The following is a 15,175-nucleotide window of genomic DNA, read 5'->3' as shown; positions in this document are numbered from 1 at the left end:
ATTCTGAGAACTAAAAAAGTATACACACACACACACACACACACACATCAATACACACATCTAGTGTGGCACCTGGGAAATGATAGATACAAAATAAATTATCTGTTACCTTTCCCATGCCCTTCTCATGGGTATAAAAACTTTCCTTGTACCTTGTAAGACAGTTCTCTTCTCTTCCTTGAAGTCTGCCTTCTTCTGTTTAGAAACTTTCTCCAAAAATGTCATGTGTATTGGTATTACTGAATTTTCTAGTCTATTCTGTGGTATTGTTTGTAGTACAGTGTTTCAGACTTCATTCACTGCTTTATCACCAATGTTTAGAAGTACCTGACCAATAGTAAGTGACCAGTAAACATTTGTTAAGTGAATACTTTGTTGATTCCACGTTCTTTTTTCCTTGGTAAATATAGTGCCGATTTCTTGGAACTAGGAAGTAAGCATACATAACAGTTGCATGAATATTTACTTTATCATATATTTTCCACAAGATGTTTTTGGGCAGTTTGTCCAGTTAACTGAGTGCCACTCCTGGAGATGATGATATACTTCCCTTTCCGATGTTTCTGTTATCGGTAGAAGTGGAGTTCTTGGGGTGCCTCAGGGAAAAGAATTTCCTGAGGTCCCCAGGGGAGGATGGGTTTTTGTGGAAAGTGTTATTAATGATGTAAAATTAAGGGGGTTCCTCTTCAAAGTCCCATCTCTGTTCATCCCGCCATGGAAGAAGTCCAGTCTTTTCTGCAGCAGGGCTAGGATTAAGGCCATTGCCCATAATATCTGCTTCATATTAAAGTCCAGTCCACTTCAGCATGTGGCTAGCTTAGCTCGTGGTTCCCAGCTGCAGTCCATTGCATGGGGGGTCCACATGGCCCATGCAGCTGCTTAAGACCTCATGGCTATGAGAGAGAACAGGGAGGCCACAGGCAAGTGTGTGTCATGGAGCAAGAGAGAGAGGGAACAAGAAGAGAGGGAACTCTTTAGGGATTTTAACCCTTCCAAGATTCCGAGCATTTGCAGTGGCTCCACCCTTCTAGCTAATGGTCTTTGTTCCCCAGGCTAGACTGCCAGACAAGCATCTTTCCTATGTCATCCACTCTATTGGGCATGCATCCATCTCTCTCTTTGTCCTGTCCCTTCCCCCAGCAGTTTGCAGGGCGTGGGCCAGGGGTTCTCTGGGGAGAATGAAGCTGTATTGTCCTGGTGAAGCTGCCCAGATGACCATGCTTATACTGTCTGGCCTCCCCTTCGCTCTCTTCCTATTATTAATATTAATAACTAGCTAATTAGGAGAATAACATTTTTTCTTCAGGGTAATTTCAGACTGAAATTGAAAGATTAAGTCTGAGTAATAAGCTTTAGAAAGCAAGGGGGAGGGGGGCTGGAGAAGTGAGGTTTGTGGGAGGATATGTGATAATGACAGACCAGGGGGGACTTTTAGGGAAGATTGGGTCAAATAGAGAACTGTGTTCCCCGTCTCTGAACATCGCTTATGGTTTCTGTGGGACAGTCATGGCTTCTCATGACTCTCTGCACCTCTCAAGTCTAGACATGAAACTATAAACAAGGAGTATCCAAATGTTATTACTGGCTGTTCTGAGCCTGATTCATAGCCAAGAAGTGGTGCCTGTGCGTGTTAAGCTATTATCTACATGACGAGTAAACAAAACTTTAAAAGAGTTCCATTTCATGGACTCATAGGATAATGGAGTTTCAAAGTTAGACAGGATCATCAGGCTGATGGAATGTTGGTAAGTGTCACTTCAAACAGTAGATTCCATGATCAAATAGGTTTGGAATAAATTTAACCAAGTTAACAGAGGTGGCTTTTGCTGTTTGCCAGTTCTAACTGCAGAGCCCCTCAGAGCCTTTACTGTGTTAATAATATGCATTGTTGTGTGTCTTCAAGGGGGAATGTAGCAGCAGCAGGCCCAAGGTAACTGGTCTGTGAGGACTTGTTTTTCCCCCATAGAGAGCTGTGTGCGGCTGGTATTTAACAGAGCACGTCATGAGTGATTATGATGCAGGAAAACACCTTTATTTTTCAGACACTAAGTCTGATGTCTTAGTCTTTTTGAGTTGCTATTTATAGGAAGGATCATGTCTGCTGTTACACTGCATGGATCTCACTGAGAGAACTGTCAAAACAGCGAGAGCTTCAATTAGGAGTTTAAATCAAACTCCGGAAACACCACTGTGAACATGTACCTATAACTTATAAAATCCCCTACCTTCCAGGATCGAACTTTTTTAATGTGCTACTTTTCTGGGTTAGTCTATGTGGGGCCAAATAATCCCTGACCTAATGAACTCATAAAATTTGATTTCTGCAGCTTTTGGTCTGATACTCCTTAAGTTGGAGGACAGAATGGGGACACAAATGGACCGAGACCATTTGTTATCAGTGGAAGTGGAGTTCTTGGGGTGCCACGAGGAAAATAATTTTCTGAAGCCCCCACTGGCGGATGGTGTTTTGTGGAATGCTTTATTGATGATGTAAAATTAAGGGGGTTCCCTTCCAACATCCCATCTCTGTCCTTCCCACCATGGAAAAAGTCGAATCTTATCTTCAGCAGGGCCAGAGTTAAGTCCACTGCCCAGAATTTCTGTTCCATATTAAAGTCCAGTCCAGTCCAGCATCTGGCTAGCCTACTGTGTGTTCTCAGCTGCAGTCCATTGCGTGTGGGGTCCCATGCTGCTGCTCAAGGCCACATGGCTATGGAGAGAGAACAGGCGAGTGTACAAGTGAGTGTGGGTCACAGAGCAAGAGAGAGCAAGAGCCAGGAGTGAGTAAGGGAGAGGGAACTCTGTGTTTGGTGATTTTAACTTTCCAAGATTTCATTCTCTTGCTTCTGATGGAGCCCACCCCCTCGCCAATCCATTGTTCCCTGGGCTAGACTGACCGGTAGCACCTTCCCTGTGTCACCTGACTACACTGTGCAGGTGCCCACCCTCTCTGCTCTATCCCTCCTCACTGATCGCAGGAAATGGACTGGTGGTTCCCTGGGGAATGTGAAGCAGTAGCTTCCTGGTGAAGCTGCCCAAATGACCACGTTTATAATGTCCGGCCTTCCCTTCGCTCTCTTCTTCTTCTTCTTTTTTTTAAAAAATATATTTTATTGATTTTCTACAGAGAGGAAAGGAGAGAGATAGAGAGCCAGAAACATCGATGAGAGAGAAACATCGATCAGCTGCCTCCTGCACATCTCCCACCGGGGATGTGCTCGCAACCCAGGTACATGCCCTTGACCGGAATCGAACCTGGGACCCTTCAGTCCGCAGGCCGACGCTCCATTCACTGAGCCAAACCAGTTTCGGCCTCTCTTCTTATTAACATTAATAAACTAGCTAACAGGACAATAACACATTGCCTTCTGCTATGGAATAAACAAAACAGGGACAGCTGTTCTGAGTTGTCAGATAAGCTTGTTATGATTGGAATACATTCCTGGAGTTCTGTGGTAGAGAAGACGGTTACACATGTGGCTACAGCCTACTCTCTACTCCTCACAGTTCTTCCATCTTCCCTTCTCCACCAGACACCCACTCTGCCTTCTTTCCTCCAAGTTAGCTAGTAGGGTTTGTTTAACTTTCTTTAAAAGAGAGGGAGAGAGAGAGGGAAAGAAAAGGAAGTGGGGGAGACGGGGAGGGGGCGGGCGTAGTTTGGGAGTACCAGTAAATCTAGTTTGTGTGTGTTGGAGAGTCACCATTGTGGTGTAACAACAGCACAGCTGGGATTCCCAGTGTCAATAGTTTCCATTCGCACCTCCAGTTAAAAGACCTTTAAGCCACTGAGTTTCTTATCTACATTCTTGGGAGGTTTCTGCATTCCCCAGCTTGATGACGGGAGAGGTGTGACCTATGCAGATTCTCTCTTCTTGGAGCCTGCTGTTGAAAAGAGGGCCAGAGAATGAGGACTGCTGGAGGTGTTTGAGTCAGGATCTGAGATTGGTGAGTACCGAGAAAATGAGAAGTGTGGATCAGGTGACCATTTTTGGAAAAGGAACCATACAGAACAGAAAAGCAATGGCTGTTTTCGTTGTATTTCAGTAATTTGTGTTCCTTATTTTTAAAAATCAAGTAAAAAAAAAGTCTGTCGACGTTGGAAACGTCCAAAACTTGTCGAGAATTTTAATGAATTTATTTGAGCTAAATTGACAACAATGGCTGGAAAGCAGAACCTGAACGGATGGAGAAAGTGTTTGGAGAATGGCAGTTTTGCAGTTGATTTTATACATTACTTGCAAAGGAGCAAGGCATAAGGAGTATTACATGAAATCTACTGGTGGTAGATTAGGGAGGTGGGAGAAAGCAAAGTGGGGAAATCTCTGGGATTGGATAAAGGGTAAAACCGGGAGACACATACTCCCTTACTCTGGTTGGGATACGATAGTTAACAATTAACATTGACAGCACATGGAAATGGTATTTGGGCAACAAGTTCCCTGGTCTCATGCTTTGTTGAGAAACTGTGCCCTGAGGGGTCTGGGGAAAAGGGGATTACTCTGACATTCCAAAGGTAGGTTGTTCTAGATGCAGAAAGATGATAGACAGGCTCAGTTAAGGTGAAGACTGACCTTTGTCAAGGCAGATACCAGTTTAGGGCACGACTACCTGCCATGACTTGTTTTCAGTTTGGAAATTTTAATTTCAGACCTTCCTGTATGGTTGCTGTAGGTCTCTGAGTTTGTAAGATCTGCCATGCAGGCCTCCCCTGAGCTTGTCAAGTTTGGTATGTGTTTGTCAAAGGGAAATTAAAATAGTACCCAAAAGTCTTAACCAGAAAATAACCAATGTTAACATTTATTTCAAGCTTGCCTCTATACATATGGTGAGAGAGATGAATAGAGAGATGGATAGGTAGACAATAGGCAGAAATAATGGTAAAAGATTGAGCTGAAACTAAACATAGTTTTAAAGTAAAATATTTGATCGTACTTAGAATTTAACAAAAGGTAAAGGAATGGCCAATTTTCTGAAAGGCTATTTCTTAAACTAGTGGATTCATTTTCCTAGTTCACAGGAGAGAGGCGTGGGAATCAGAATGGGCTGAGCTGGCTATCACCACATAGCAAACAATCTAACACTTCGCTCAGGGTCCCTCCCCTGATTTCACATGTTTTTCATTTGTTTCATTTTTATTCTGTTAGAATCTATACTTTCAACACTCAGTAGCTATAATTCCTCTGGTTCCTCCCCCACACATTTAATTCTAATCAATGCACTTTCAACTGTCAGTCTTTCCCATGGCTTTGCCCTTCCTAATAATTTACTCTTTGGTGGGCTTCATCGTCTTGTCTTGAGTCATTAAGTTTTTTAAGAAAGGGCTTCTGGATGCATATTTCCCGAGTTGTTTTATCTTTGGGAATTGTTACCTACCACCTTTGTTTTTGAAAGACAACTTTTCTATTGCCCAATTGTCTGCTAAAGAAGCTGTACCAGTTTATATTCTACTAGAATGCCTGTCTCGAATGGGTAACTTTTACGTAAGAATATCTGTTTGCCTGAAATAGTGGAATTATATTGGAAGGCAGCTATGCTCACCACTATACCACCAACGCCTCCGAAATAGTGGAATTATATTGGGCAGTGACTGAAAGAAGTTTGAGTTGGTAGATTGGACATCAGATTATGGAAACACTTGAATGTTGGGAAATTGCCTGTTTTCTTGGTGAATTTCTCATTTCCTTGCCAAATTCACAGCTTGCTAGCAGGCCAAATGACAGCTACTGGGCAGGTTTGCTGAGCTGTTTCTAGAACTTTGTAAATTGTGCGGGAATCCCCTTAGGATTATCCCCATATCCTCCCCCACCCCCTCTGGGAAAAGGCATCTGGCTGGCTGAGGGTGGATTTTGCAGCCATCTAAAGATAGTAGAAAGTGTTAAATATTTACATCTATCAAAAAAATTAGCATCTGATCATTGTTTGAACTGATAATATTTTCTTTGTTCTGAAATATAATCTTTTGTTTCATGTCACAGAATATTTTTTAAAAACTGAGTATCTTCCTTAGCCATTTTATTCCTAAATGACACATGGACTTCACACATATTTTTGCAACATTCCCAATGGTTTTCAATTGAGGCTGTAAGAGTCGGAAGGTCTGATCCTTTTAGTGCACCTCATCTCTGTACTGACACAGTTTGAAGTACCTGTAAGTTGAAGTTGGGCTTATTATTAAAATCCCTGCTGACCTCATGGGGAAAACAAGTAGTCCACGTCACCCTTTAGTTCATTCTCTCCCAACCACGGAGGAAATGGGAAAGAACATTTCCCAAATGACTTCATACAGTTTAGCTTTGGCCATCATGGCTTACGGTGGTGACTCACCTGTCTGTCTGCCAGCCATGGACATTTTCAGAGACGACGGAGTGAGAGCACACCTGGGAGATTTCAGGAGGCAGAAATGTCTGAGATGTTCTCGCCTGGTGCTGAAGGCTAGGAGGGGGGAGTAAGTGGTGCAGAATGGTGCGGCCTAAGGCTGTGCTGTCCAATATGGAAGGTACTAGCTACATGTGGCTATCTAAATTGAAATTATTTAAAATTAAGTCCAATTTAAAATTCAGTTTCTTAGTTGCACTGCCACATTTGTTGTTGTTGTTGTTTGTTTGTTTTAAAATATATTTTTATTGATTTCAGAGAGGAAGGGAAAGGGAGAGGGAGAAATAGAAACATCAGTGAGAGAGAATCATTGATCGGCTGCCTCCTGCACACCACCTACTGGAGATCGAGCCTGCAACCCGGGCATGTGTCCTGACCGGGAATCAAACCACGACCTCCTGGTTCATAGGTTGATGCTCAACCACTGAGCCATGCCGACCGGGCAGCACTGGCCACATTTGAAGGGCTCCATAGCCACATGTGGCTAGAGCAGCCGTGGGCAAACTACGGCCCGCGGGCCAGATCCGGCCCGTTTGAAATGAATAAAACTAAAAAAAAAAAAAAAAAAAAAAAGACCGTACCCTTTTAAGTAATGATGTTTACTTTGAATTTATATTAGTTCACACAAACACTCCATCCATGCTTTTGTTCCGGCCCTCCGGTCCAGTTTAAGAACCCATTGTGGCCCTCGAGTCAAAAAGTTTGCCCACCCCTGAGCTAGAGGCTACTGAGTCAGATGGCACCTAACTTTCTATTGGGTAGCTCTGATTTATATGCTGATCTTTCATTTCATGACCATTACAGCCCCAGTGAGATGGTCTCCTGTCTTTTCTCCCTCCCTCCTCCTGCTTTCAATTATTCTGCTGCACTCCAATCGTGAAGCACTGGCCTCCATATTAACCACGTGGTTTCTGGGCCGGGACCGCCCTCGGGGAATCTTGTGTACGGCCCAGACTAGATCTTTGCACTGCAGGATCAACCAGACAGCTCTCTGGCCAAGGCCGTGTTCTTACCGAAGGACTGAGTGGTTCTCGGGATTTGGGCTCTTGAATTTAATAATAAAACTGCCATTCCACAATATTTAAATGTACCTGCTTAGGACTTTTACTTCGGTTCCCACTTCCCCTTCCGGGTGTGTGTTCTTGATGAAGGGTCCTGGGATCTGTCCTAGGTGGATGGACGCACACCGATTGACCCCAGGGCCTTAGTAAGACAAGTTCTCTGTGGCTCAGTTACCCATTGAGAACTCACTGTCAACCACTGCTAAGGCTTTTGCAGACAAATGCCAAATGATATGTGAGACATTCTGAGGTTTGTGTTAAAAGGTTCTTAATGTTTGTGCCTGGTTTTAGATTTCCAGCATCCCATTTGTGGCCTGTCACTCTCAGACACACCCTGATGAGCTCCTGGCCCTTACACTACCCTGTGTGCTTCGTGTAAATGACTTTCTAGGGGAGGTAGGTTAGGTTTGTTGACCAGGGAGCCCTCTTCCAAGTCTGACCTAATCCAGCTAGACTTTTCATGACATTATTTACACCTCCCATTTTGACTTAGGTTTTCTTATTTGTAATTTCTATTACTTATTACTCTTTTGTACCATTCTCATTTCGTGCAAACTTCTAAACAATTATAATCCATCTTTCTCTAAAATTTTTAAGTTTGATAAATGGATATTTTAGAATATTTCTTTCCCTATTTGAGACCAAATAAGTTTTAGTAAAAATCTCGTTGTAGCTAGTATAAGGGGGAGGGGCACCGATTTGATAAATAATCTGCCATGTGCCAGGTTCTGTGCCAGTTTTAGGAAATTGATAAAACAAGAACAGAATAAGCCAGTCTTCAAATGCTTCTGATCTATACGCTCTACTGGAGGGAGAAAATGACCATTGTATTGTGGGCTTAGTAATAGAGGTGCTTTTACATTTTTCTTGCCCTTCGAGCTCTAGTCTAGCAAAAACCACCTAATATTTTAGCCTGTTTTCTCTGTCTTTTCCTTCTATTTCTCCTTATACTTTTTTCAGCTTGCATAGTTTAAAAGTGTTATATGTCCATTTTCCTGCAACAGACCTTCCCTGGGAGTGAGTGGGGTGCCCTGGTACCCCCTTCCCCAACTACCTACATTCACTAAAGTAGTGATTCCTTGCTTTCTTCCTGGCCTTTTGCAAAGCGTTGTTTGAGAAGGACGCACCCAAAATATATCTGGGAAAATTCACTTTGTAGAATTAGTTTACGCTTAGATTCTCTGCCCTGGGGTGATTCTTAGTGAGGTAGACAGACAAACTCGAAGTGTGTACGTTTGAAACATTAACCATTGGGTGTTTAGTTTCTTGTTATTTGAGAACGTTCAGTTAGGGCCTATGGAGCTTTATTCATTCTTAGCTTAATGTTTACATTTCCGAAAAGACCGACTAGTAGAGTTTTTATAGGAAATGGGAAGTTTTTAAAATTCATCTTCATATTTCACAGTGACTCAACTGATAGTCTTTTAGATAAGTAATTGAAATGCACTCTGTGGTTGCTAGTTGTTAAAATTCTACCCTGCTTCCGCCAGTAGTTGTCAGGTGAGGGAGGCTAACAACACCCACTGATAAAATTCAAACCACAAGATGTTATTTATAGTTCTTGGGGGGACGCTCTCGCTCTCAGCTCTCATTGTACCCTTTAAACTGCTCAGTCATGTCCTCTTTGCATTTTAATTTGATATAAATTTAGATGCAGTAGAAGTAGATACTTGAATGAAATTAAATACTAAAATGAAAGGAGGCAGTTCTCTGGAATAAATCTTCCTATCATCTCTGGGTGGATGCAAGATTTAGGGCAGTGGTTCTTCACCCTCACTGTGTCTCAGAATCACCTGGGGGACTTGCAAAATGCCTTTGCCAGGCCTCATCCCGGAGGGTCTGGATGCATGGCATAGAGTAGACCCAGCCTTTGGTATTTTTAAGAAGCTCCCCAGAATGATCCTGGCCTGCAGCCAGGCTTGTGAAATATTGCATGGGTGCCCACCCCACTCTCCATATTCCTCTCTACCTAGTCAAGTCCTACCCACACCTGTAAGTCTCCCCACAGGCCACCTCTTTCAGACTTTCACTCACAGCTTCAGCCTCACTGAGCTCTTCCCTTTGACTGTCCACAACGCCTACAAGGTTTCCCACCCTGAGCTGAGTTCTTGTTCATTTTGGACACCTTCTCTCCTTGATCAGAGTAATTTCCTCCGTGGATTAAGCATCTGCCATATAGTTCCATCCCTTAAGGGTTGGCATAGCTATGGACACATAGTAAGTGGACTTTTCATCAGCATGGCAGTTCTCCTTTGTCCCCTTGTCTTTGTACTATGGTTTCCTTTATTAGCCCACATTTATCCATAAGTGTTTCTTCCTCGCGAGACATGGGAGGACAAGTAAGAGTGGCTGAACTGTAGAAGGAAGAGGAGACTCAGCCCATTTCTGACTGTATCATTTGAGGGTGGAGGGTTTGTCATTGACTTGTAGTCCCATCCCTCTCCAATCAGAACATTCAGTCATCCTGCTTTAGAGTGGCTCTCGGGAATATGGGGTTATTTCTGGAGAGGATAATACACTCCTAGAACTTGAAAATAGAAAAGAAAGGGAGAATGCTTATTGATAAATAACAAGCCAAGGCATGATGATAACTTGCTCAAATTCCAGATCTACCACTTTTTACCTCTGTTCATTGGTTTGGGTAAAAATACAGTCACAAGAAACCTCAAATGTATCCCTAGTCCTATAAAGTCAGACTGGAGAGGGATGTGTTGTTTCTACCTTCCCAGGGATTGGAAGAGGCTAAGGAAAGTGCACAAATGACTGTAGCACAGATAGTGCTTGCAAACAGGGTTTGGTTTGTGGAGTAGGTTCTTGACATCTTTGAGGGCAAGTATGTTTGTCAAGAGATTTGCTAACCTGACTCAGAGCATTCAGCTGAACTTTGATGGGAAGGAAAAAATAACATTACAACTTGATTGGAGGGGGAACACCAAGCCTAGCAAAAATAAGACCAATAACAGTGAAGGAGGACTTCGGTAATTCATAAAGACAAACCACACAACCTTGGGAATCTTGGTGGTTATAACACCTGTAGCTGCTTGCCATCGTGCAGCCTCTGAGGACTAAGCAAAGTAAACCTGAAACCTTAAAACTTGGACAGAGATAGGATCACCTGATTCATCTCACCCAGTCGGTAAGGGTGGTTCTCAGGATTAAAACATGATTCCAGAAGGGAATATTTTGCTTTAAAGAAGCAGGCCTGTGGAAATCTGGACCCTAAAGGTGAATTGCTAGGTAAGGTTGCTAGGAAAGTAGGATCAATATTATGGATTGCCAGGAAGAGGTTATAGATGATGCTTTCTCCCCAGAGACGATAACTCTAGAATGGATGCCAAATGTGCTGGAAAAGCCCACTGGAAGTTTCATTCTGCTAACTTCAGCTAAACTCTTGACTTTCCTGCTGATCATTTGATTCTTAAGAAGACTGAGAAAATGATATAAGGAGACATCTCTGAAAAGAAACAAAGAAACATTGGCCAGTTATATAAAATGATAAGAGCCAGGAGATGAAATCCCTAAAGAAGCCATGTATTCTAGAAACATTTCAACAGTTCAGACAAGAGAAAGAAATGAACTCTCTTGTGGCCTAAGACAAAATGGTAAGGAGATTTCAAAAGGAAAGGAGAGCTAAAATGCTCTGAAACACGACCCCAAATGATTCCCGTAAACAGGAAAGGAGAAAGGCTCCTATGAAATATAGAAATGTGCTCACATAGAGAATGTTTTTTCCTGTTAACTCAGATTAATGAAGGCTTTTCAGTCTGGCTAACAATTATTGTTACCAGCCTTTGTAAGTTACTTTCCCACAGGATGTGAAGATGTTATAAAATGCAGCCCCTGAGTGAGATGGGGACGTAACACCTAGTGGTCAGGGTCTAAAGAGTGAGTCAGAATGCAGGAAGCTCAGGGTTACTTTCAGAGAGCACAAAACCAAAGCAGGGCTTCAGAGGGAAAATAAAACTGGGGGTGGGCGTTTTCAGAAAAGGTTTCATGGCAAAGGTGACACAGGAAGTGCTGTTTGGAGGGTGGTGGGAATTCCCACAGGTGGAGCGAGAAACCGGGTTAGGAGGGTGCTCCACACGGAAGGACTAGCCAGGACTAGGCAGAGCAGTGTAACTGCAGGAGAGCTCAGAACATAGGTGTGGATGTGCGAGCTTTTGGAGACCAGGTTTGAGGAATAACAGCTAAAATATAATTAAGGGATGGCTGCCGAGTACTGTGTTGAGTTTTACAAGCATTATTAAAATTTTTTAAATTACAGTTTACATTCAATATTACTTTATATTAGTTTCAGGTATACAGATAGCATAGTGGTTAAACATTTATGTAATTTGCAGAGTGATCCACCCAATAAGTCTAGTACCCACCCGACACCATGCATAGTTATTACAATATTATTGACTGTATTCCCTGCGCTGTACTTTACATTTCCATGACTGTTCTGTAACTGCCAAATGTACTTCTTAATCCCTTCACCTTTTTCTCCCTGCCCCCTATCCCCCTGCCATCTGACAACCATCTGCTTGTTCTCTGTACCTTTGCGTGCTCTTCAAGTTTTACATGCATCATTTCAGCCAACCCTCCCCAAAACTTACCACTTTCCTCTGCCCCTCTTTTCAGATGAGGAAAGAACTCAGAAGTTTGGTAATTCCCAGGATGTGGCAGAGAGTGTTCGAGTGTAAAGCCAGTTCAATGTAACTGTGTTGTGAAGAGCTTAGGATTTTTAACTTAATTCTCTGACTAGTGGGAATTTAGAACAGAGAAGAGACCCTGGAACCTGTTTTTGGAAGATGGACTGGGTAGGGAGTGTACGGTGATTAAAATGAAGGGCGAGGGAAAATAGAGACCCCCTCATGGGGTCCACAGTGGATTGGTGTTCTGCACATGGAAGAATAGAAAACAAATTCTTCTAGCTCTGAATCCCAGGATTTAAAAAAAGGTAAGCTTCTGAATGGGGAAACTTTCTCTTCACAAACATCAGGAGTCAAAAGAATTATTCAAATTCTACTTGTTTTCCATCTCTTTTCTAAAGAACCAACGGAAAAGAATTGAATAAACAGAGGAGAGAAAATTAAAACCCTAGACAGGTGAAGGGATAGGAAACAGGTTGGGTGATAAGAATATAGATTTTTAAAAAATCATTTTTCAATTGCAGTTGACATACATTATTATATGAGTTCAGGTGTATACCTCAGTGATTAGACATTCTAAAACTTACTAAGTGATCATCCTGAAAAATCTCATACCCATCTGACACCGTACATAGTTATTAGAATATTATTGACTATATTCCCTATGCTGTACTTTACACCCCATGACTATACTATAACTACTAATTTGTACTTCCAAATCCCTTCAGCTTTTTTACCCATCCTTCCAACCCCTCCTCCCATCTGGCAACCGTCAAAATGTTCTCTGTATCTATGAAACTGTGTTGTTTGTTTATTTATTTTTATTTTTAGATTTAGTTGTTGATTTATATGTATTTATTGCCAAAAACCACTTGGGGGAATGTGTTAAATATGCAGATTATCAGGCCCATCCCTAGATATTCTGAGTCAGTTGATCTAAAGTGGAGCTTCCAAAAGCTGCATTTTAATTAAGGGTCCAGGAGACCCGTATGAGGAAAAGGTGGACCTGGACACTGAGGAATTAGCTGTGACCACACAGTTATGGGGGTTTACAGTGGGTTGGCAAATTTGGACCAGAAATGCTAATTAATGAACACACTGACATAAGATCCCTTGGGTGAGGACAGAGTTCCCATGCCTACGCAGTCTGGATGCTGCAACAAAGAGCAAGTGGGTCAGATACATCCAACGACAGTTGGTCCCTAGAAATATCTTGACTGGCTGGGAAAATGGGCCAAAATTAATGAGAGAATAATGATGATGATAATAATAACAATAATTACATCCTGAATTTCAGCTAAAGGAAGTGAGGGAGAGAAGAGCTAAGTCGCACTTACGCAGTGTTAATGGCCGCATGTATCTAAGGCAGGAGAGGGGATTGCTCCCTTCTTTCCCACCCCGGGAGCTTATCCTTAGACCTGGGCACCGTTTTTGGGGACGCACAGACGAGTTGAAGTGTAATCAGAGTTGGACGTCTGTGATCACACGGGCTCTGGATCCATGTCACATAAGAAATGGCTGAGGAAGAAGTGGCTGTTTGGTCTGGAGAAGACGCGGTTGGCTGGGTGGGAGGTAGGGATGGCGGGAGTTCCATGAAGATTATGGTGGGATAAAAGATTAATCTTGTTCCCCGTAGTGATGGGGCAGATCTAGGACCAGGGTATGGAAATGATAGTGAGGCAAAAGTCAACTCTAAATGAAAGACCATCTGGAATATTTCTTTTTTTAACAAAAAAATGCAACTTCTTTTGTGGGAAGTGGTCGAGCATGGTCGTCTTGCTGTGTTACAGGAAGAATTCTTGCGTTGGGTAAGAAGCTGGGGCTAGAATTTACACTTAGGTTCCAGGATCCTGTGCAATGCTGACTAGTATTTTTGTGCTCTTTGTTCTGTTTACTCAGTGTTGGTAAATAAATGGTTCCAGCACACGCCTACAGCCTAGCACCACCATCAAACCTTTTGTCTTATGGAAACGGCCACACTTCACATCTGTCTCCATGTGCATTTCTGTTGCTGGATCGGGCTCTGAGCAGTACTGTCCTTCTCTGAAGAAGGGGGTTGCAAAGGGCTAAAGCACCTTCTGTGTGATGGTGATGGAGGGCGGGGGGATGGATATTCGGTTTCAGTGTGAGAGTAAGCATCCGAATCTTCAGGCCTCTTGACCCCTGTCTTCCCAGAAGACTAAGGATTTCTGGAGGGATTCCTTGCCCATAGGGCAGTGGGGGTGGAGATGTCTTTGACTCTAAGTCTCAGTATTCATCCCCCAGGGACAGTCAGAAAGCATTTCAGGGTCGGCCCAGTAGTCCCGATGGTTAAGGCAGATCAGCCACAATTCACACAGAGGTCCAGGCTCAGCCCTTTGAAGGCATTGTGACTAGAACCCACTTCCTGAAACCTCTGATCTTCTGCAGAACTTACAACCAAATAACCAAAGCCCTACTTGTGATCATATAACGTTTTGGAAATCAAGGTATTTCAGAGAGCAGCATTTCTTTAAAAAGAAAAAAAAAAAAGAAGCATCTCTGGGATTAGAATAATTTTCTTTTACCAAAGAAGACCAGAAGATCAGAAATGGATGTTCCGCTATACATTTTTCATTTTTTGGTGTTAATTCAGGGCATAATTTATCTATGTATTTTACTGAGAAAATGTATATTAACTAGGTCTATATGCCATCTGGTCTTCATGTGAGTTGTTTCCAAGGACGGAAGCAAAACCAGTTTCTCAAATGAAACATGACCAAGTGTGTGAGTGTAGCCACCTAGGCCTGATGGATTAATAAATAGCTGTGTCATATGCCACTGCTTCAGATCTACTAGTTAATATTAAATTGCTTTTTTGGATAGCTACTAGTGATGAATAATGTGGCTTTTATAGCTCAGCATTTCTGTCTTGTTCCAAAGTAAGCATGCAACTTGGATTATTTAAAAATCTGTTCGAAGTTGTGTTACGGATTTGGGGAAATGTTAATATGCTGAAAGACAAAAATATTTTAAAATCCTATGGGGTCCTTCTATAGTTACCCTTGTAAGAGAAGGGCAGGCTCTTAACTTTGCTGCATATGCCCCATTTTGGAAGCCAGGAGAGGACTAAATGGAAATAACATC

General features: G+C 42.5%; 1 protein-coding gene across 7 annotated transcripts in view; it reads left to right on the top strand.

Moving 5' to 3' along the window:
* Positions 1-15,175, top strand: part of OSBPL3 (oxysterol binding protein like 3) — a 143,794-nt gene that overhangs the window by 49,742 nt on the left and 78,877 nt on the right. Inside the window, exon 1 of one of the 7 annotated variants that reach the window (XM_070424446.1) lies at positions 3,835-3,945. The exons of the other annotated variants lie outside the window; for them this stretch is intronic. The gene's annotated coding sequence lies outside the window, so the exon portion shown is untranslated. Of the gene's footprint in view, positions 1-3,834; positions 3,946-15,175 lie in introns of those variants that run through there. 7 annotated transcript variants of the gene reach the window in all.

Source organism: Myotis yumanensis, unplaced genomic scaffold (assembly GCF_028538775.1).
Source record: "Myotis yumanensis isolate MYYU_CA2020_CCGP unplaced genomic scaffold, mMyoYum1.0.hap1 SCAF_9, whole genome shotgun sequence".
Lineage (NCBI taxonomy): Eukaryota > Metazoa > Chordata > Mammalia > Chiroptera > Vespertilionidae > Myotis > Myotis yumanensis.
Note: the sequence above shows the minus strand (reverse complement) of the source record. Positions and strands in the feature narration are given on the sequence as shown.